Raw genomic sequence first — 6,491 nt, 5'->3', positions numbered from 1 at the left:
AGAAAGCAAATGCAGCTAAGACAAACGTGTTTCTCTAGTGTAAATTAAAAATCTCTCGTGGTCAGTAGAAACACCAAAAAAGGGGGAGGGGAAGAAATGAACAGCAATGACAGCTTGCCTATTTTTTGTGAATAAGTCATGCATGCTTCGGTGCCTTCTTCTTGTTTTTTTTTTCATTCTTGTACATGGTGCGTCCGGAATACTGCCACACTGTGCAGGAATTACGATTGTTATTGCATGCATTATTGTGGCCGAACCTTGCAAAGTAGCCTTGTGATAATAATACTCATTGTTTCTTTTTCTGGCCAGATGGTAGTAGGAAATATTTTTCTGGTCAGACGGTAGTGCGAAACAATTTCATGAAAAGTAGACGAGGAATCTTTGTAAGTGTCCATCTCGTTACGAGCATGGCTATTTGCGACAGCGCGGCACGTGAAATCGCGCGCTATCTGGTGAGCCTGCTTGTTAGGGTTACATCCGAGCGGGTTAACTGAACCATCTAGGTGAGCTGGAAACCACGCGATGTGGTACTCTCCTTCGATGCACTCGTGGGTTTGTTGAAGTGTTTTCGCCACAACACTGTTCACCTATTCAGACACAAGGGCGTTAGCGAAAGATCTGACTGCCGTACGCGAGTCCGAGAAGACAACAGCGGGGGCTTCTGCGCTGTGAAAAGCCAGAGTGATCGCCACTTCCTCTACCACATGAGAAATTTTGGTATAAACAGAGGCTGCATTGACCATGTTACCTTCCACGTCAACGACAGAAATAATTAACGTATTCCCACCGCATCGACATAGAGGGGTTCTAGTTTGTGCTAATTAATCTTTTTAAGCATGGCCTTGGCTCTCGAGACTCTTCTACCCTTGTTATCAACAGGGTGAAAGTTACGTGGGACGGCGCCAACCATGATTTGAGTGCGGGTTTCCCTACACAAGCAAACTTTAGTCACCTGTTGATGTCGAGGCTGAATACCCGCTTACTCTGAAAGCTTTATCTCTGGCTTAGTGGATAAAAGTATCGTTATTTGAGCAGCTGTGTGAGCTTCTATTAGCTCGTGAATAGTGTTGTGGAGTCCTAGCTCCAATAGCCTCTTGGTGCTGGTGGACTGCGGAAGGCCGAGCTTGAGGCCTGTTCTGATCGAGAGAATCGAGTTTGGCCTTCTCCGCTTTAGCCCAGTTAAGGTACGGCGCGATGTAAATAACAAGACTTAGGAAGAATGACTGGTAAGCTCTGATCAAAGTGTGCACTTTGAGGCCACCTCTGCGATTTGAAAAGCGGGCTACAAGTCCTGGCCCCTGGCTTTCCTGCCCCGTGAGCCTATTGGGCGCCTTCATCTTACAGCCTCTGAAATCAATGAGGAAACCTAAAACTTTTACGGAATCTCTCCTCGCTATGGGCTGTCCATTTATAGCTCGAATTTCTATTGGTAGAGTTTCCAGAGGGGTGAATCTCTTGTCTAGACGGTCAGTAAAACAGTAGCTCAGATTTATCAGAGGAGAGTTCAAGGACTGTGTTTGAAAGAAAGTCTTCCTTAGCCTCCAACGCGCTATGTAAGGAGTGTTCGAGCTCATCCAGAGAGCCATCCGGTCTCCTGTTTGTTATTTCGTTATGTCGTCCTCATAAATAACGTGACCTATACGTTTGGGATTGCAGCAAGCTGTGTGGAGAGCCTGTGCATGGGGATAATAAATAAGAGGGGGAAGAGCGCAGAACGCTGTGGGGTTCCACAGTTGCCGAGCTCGAAAGGCCCTCCCGAGATCATGGCTAGCCGGAGATGTGCCTTGCGACCCGCGAGAAACGACTTGATGTAGTCATGAAAACGCTCGCCCTGGTTAAGAGAGGAAATCTCAGTGAGGATGTGTTTATGCGCCACCTTGTCAAAGGACTTGGAGAGGTCTAGTGCGAGGGTTTCCCTCACGTCGCGAGTCATGTTATCAAATATATATCTCTTAAGCAGGAGCATAGCCTCCTATGTGGACAACGACTGTCGAAAGGCAATTTAGGCTGTGTCTAAAGAGCTCCTTGTTCTCTATATATTCTGTAAGCATGTTATGTATCGCACACTCCGAAACTTTGCAATGCGTGATGTAAGGAATATGGGCCGCAGGTTGGTGAGATGTGGGGTCTTGCCAGCCTTAGGTTACCCGCAATAAATAAGTTTTCTGATGCCGTCTGGATTGTGCGTTACAATACGATTATTAGAGGCGCCTTCATGGAGATTTAAAGAACTTTTGACCACGTGGGGTGCTTTAACGTGCACCTAAATTTAGGTACACCCGCCTGAAGCATTTTCACCTCAATCGAAAAAGCAGCTGCTGGGATTTCATTAAGTAGTTTGAGGGTTAGCACTAGAATATCATAAATACTGAGATTGGTGCTTCGAAAGGATTAGTGCTGGTTGAAAGAGCGAGCAAGAATTGCAGGGACCTTCCTCCTTCCTGAAGCTTTTGAGTTTTGCTTGAACTTGTATACATACACGCACACATACGAACATACATAAAGTAAGGAGCAACCTCCACCGAGAAATATTTATGTTAATGCTACTGATTAATCGTAATGCTTATATTCATGATCATGACCACAGGGTAGAGGGAGAACAAGCACTGTATATTCGAGCGTTGGGTAAAGGGTTCACCCATGGTATGGATGGCACCACCCTCAACGTGACGTGCTAGGCAGGATGGCTTGCACTGCCGTTTGCTTTAGGACCCCTGAAAATCGCTCAAACTGAAATTTAATAATGATACATGCGCTCCCATTGTGATTGAATGGGGATTGCTTTCTCGCTGTGCCCAACACAACGGCTTGGCAGCACTCGTAAGCACTCCAGTATGTACTCGCTGTTCTTCAAGGCGTCCTATGTGGTAAGTCACTGCTTGTTGCCGAAGTGCAGGGCATACGCAATGTAGCCTGGTGTTCACCTTCTCATGACTTCACATGCTATAAGCTACGTGAAACATGCAGGGAAGCGCCGGCTTTCTTGCGTGCTCAGGGAGCAAAATTTGCGCTGGGATTCTTTGCATGTTTAGTGAATAAAGTGTGAGTTGAAGCAGAGCACTTTCTTCTGCCACACGTACCTTTCTTGTGTCTGCAGTTTATCACCCTATATGTACTTCATTAGTTTATCGTGTAGCTTATCACCTAAGTGTACTTCATCCTGCCGAAAGCAACCCGATAAAAGGTCAACTGGTTTCACAACGCTGAGCCCTTATTTCCAACGAGCTTGGCCGCTAGCACAATACCGTCCTTCTCATGCCATTCATATGATATCATTCATATGATATCATGTGGATATGATATCTTCAGTTGGCAACTTTCAGATGTCCTTATTTCTTTAACCGCTTGTTTATTTCAGTTTAAGCGTAAACCTCATCGTCACTCAGAGATGTCAACAATTCGCTGAGCGGCACCGGATTCGTGTTAAGCAAAACATAGACACAGGTATATGATCTCTAAATGCAATCATGCCCACTTCCGAATGTCGCCGTGATTCAACGAGCAAATGTGTTTTAATATCCTGTTTAGTTTTTTTAAAATAAAATATTGAATAAGGAGCCTTAATATAACATCCACAATGTTCAGCATTCTTTTATTCTTTCGCGGAAATGATAAACTGCCACTCGCAGAAGCAATCCGATTTAACCCCATGCCACTGAACCGAGCCATCGATGCTATTTTGGTGATTTGTTTTTTTTTTTTCGGGCATCATTTATGCTGAATGCCCACATTGCAAGCGCTCCGGTACATTTTACAGTTCGCAACAGGGGGCGACATGTTTCCAAAGCTTTGTCAACCTCGGTGAGTAACAAGGAAACTTATTCTGTTCAATTTTGTCTTATAAACATTGACTTTTTGCAGTATTCTACACCTTAGCCTCCCACAGTTCCAATATAAAGATACTTTCTTTTTGCGCAGCAGATCTCATTTAAAAAAGTAAGTCAGGAGAGAAAACGATCTTTGCAGAGAGCACGCAATTCTCATGCATCGATCAGCAGGCAGGAACTTGTCAAGTCACTGTGCCAAATATGGGGCCACCCTGATGTTTGATGAACACCATGTAGTTGTGTTCATCAAACATCAGACATAGCGACAAGAGAAACGGGAAATACGGGAAGCAGTTTCGATTCGTGTTAAGCAATGATTGGGCATGTGCCCTGTCTTTTAGCATGTTGAACAACGAGCACGAGTATATTTGAATGTAAATCTGATTTCAAGATTTCAATAACATGTTATGCATTGAGCCATGTTTCTTTTCTCCGCGTGCAATCTCGTCATCCTCCTGATTGTATGTATATATTTTGACCATCTGAGCAATGAAGTGGTTGTCAGCGTTCACTCTGTCTTATCTTATTTCTTTTCTTAAACGTTTTGTGCCAAAAGAAAGTTTATTTCTTTTTAGAATGCAATACCAACCTGCTCAAGTAGCCACCTTTTTGCTCGCACGATTCCTCTGTCACTAAACCCTTTCCAATTGCTTCTCTTCACCTTCGCTTGAAGGGCGGCAGCTGCATCGCGTGGAACTGAGAGCAACGCATAGTTGAAACCTGCACTACTGCGTCTGCACCACTGGATACATTGCTCTACACATGTCAGCACCTTTCCTTTTTCTGCTTGCTGCTTGAGCTTTCGACCAATGTCCTTTTCGTATGGAAGCCAAGCTGTGTAATACGAGGCCTTTCCGAGTTTGATACTATGTTAGATTTTACCGTTGAATACTCTCTTTCGCTTCGCTCATTTATGGAAAAGAGTGCGTGGGAGAGTGAACTTTCCATATAAGCCATTTCGAAGCAAACTCAGTGGATCAAACATTGATGTGACTGCCAGTGGCAGTGAAACATTCCAAGGCTTAAAAAGGGAACGGAAGAGGAACCATGACAGAAAAAAATACATTAAGAAAGAAAAAAAGACTAGAACAAGAAGGAATGGTTCAGAGTTAGTTTGTACCACTAAAGTCCTTCCGCTTCTTGATATTTTTTTTCTAGTGGGTACAGCTTCTCGTGCGTTTAGTCATTCAGACACACATGTGCAAAAGGAGTCGAGAAAGGATCGACCGACGATCGCTGAACGCGTTCAAAGCAAAAATGTTGACACCGAAAGTAAGCAACTGAAAACACCTGTGCAAGGAGAGCAACAGAACGAAACAAAAAAGGTAAGTAGGAAGAGAGGATGGCAGATTCAATCAGGCACATTAGGGAGGAAGAGCTGGAGCCAGAGAACGAGTGTTTTAGTCAGAAATGCTGACGGGGCCACGTTACAGCGCTGTTCACTGCTACGCATGTTCCCCCTTGTCGATGACTGTCAGACGACATGCCTCCGCCACTAAGACGGAAGGGTTGCGGTCATGTAGAATCCCTCTATGCTGTGGGTGCCGTGTTTCCGTATATAGAAAGTTCCGCACTCTCGTTTCAGTGCATTTGAAACAAAATCACTCAAAAGTGAGTTTATATCTATCTATCTATCTATCTATCTATCTATCTATCTATCTATCTATCTATCTATCTATCTATCTATCTATCTATCTATCTATCTATCTATCTGTCTATCGCATGCTCGTCACAAGAAAGAGAGAAAAAAAAGATCACATACACATTCTGCGAAAGCAACGAATCGTCGGTGCCCCGTCACGGTAGCCTACTAGCTAAGGTACTCGTCTGCTGACCCGCAGGTCACGGTATCAAATCCCTGGTGCGGCGGCAGCATTTTCGATGGAGGCGGAATCGCTGTAGGCCCGTGTGCTCAGATTTGGGTACACGTAAGGAACTCTAGGTGGTACAAATTTACGAAGCCCTCCACTACGGCGTCTCGCATAATCATATAGTGGTTTTGGGACGTTAAGCCCCACATATCAACCAATATCAATGAAGGAAACGTCGGTGAAAATTTTCAGACTTTTTTCTTGTGGCAGTTTGTCTTTGTTAATGCAATGAATTTCTTGCCACATAGCGTGTGCTTTTATGATCGTGTAGCGTTCGAAATGCCTACGAAATGCTCCAAGAAGTAAAGCCGGCAAAATGCGCGTGATGGCTTCTTTCCTTTGCGACACCGCGTTTTTTAGAGAACAAGTGCATATGTTCGCGCCCTCGTAGCAGGAACCTGACTGGCGATTCGGCAGGTTACCTCGTTGTCTCTAAATTAATGGCGTCAAATAGCTTGTCTTACAGACATTTCGGCGTCGGCTGCGTTAGTTGTGGCGTTGTGGTGGGTAAGGAAATAGGCGTCGTCCACGAGCTAAAATTCAAGAAAGCCGTAAATAAATAATCGATCACGACCGTTCGGTTGAAGTGAGAATCAAACCTACGTTCTCTGCATGAAAAACAAGTGTCCTAACAAGCAGCCTCCTTAAGGAAGAATTACGACAGTGAACAGTATTAGAAACACGCCAAACACACAGGTGGCACAGCAGTCCACTGCACTACTGCGCGACCAGCGCCGCGAGTGGCGACTTCAGTTTCAACTGGCGTGCTACTTATCGTCGTCTGTCCATCACA

Source organism: Rhipicephalus microplus, chromosome 2 (genome assembly GCF_043290135.1).
Source record: "Rhipicephalus microplus isolate Deutch F79 chromosome 2, USDA_Rmic, whole genome shotgun sequence".
Taxonomy (NCBI): Eukaryota; Metazoa; Arthropoda; class Arachnida; order Ixodida; family Ixodidae; genus Rhipicephalus; species Rhipicephalus microplus.
Note: the sequence above shows the minus strand (reverse complement) of the source record.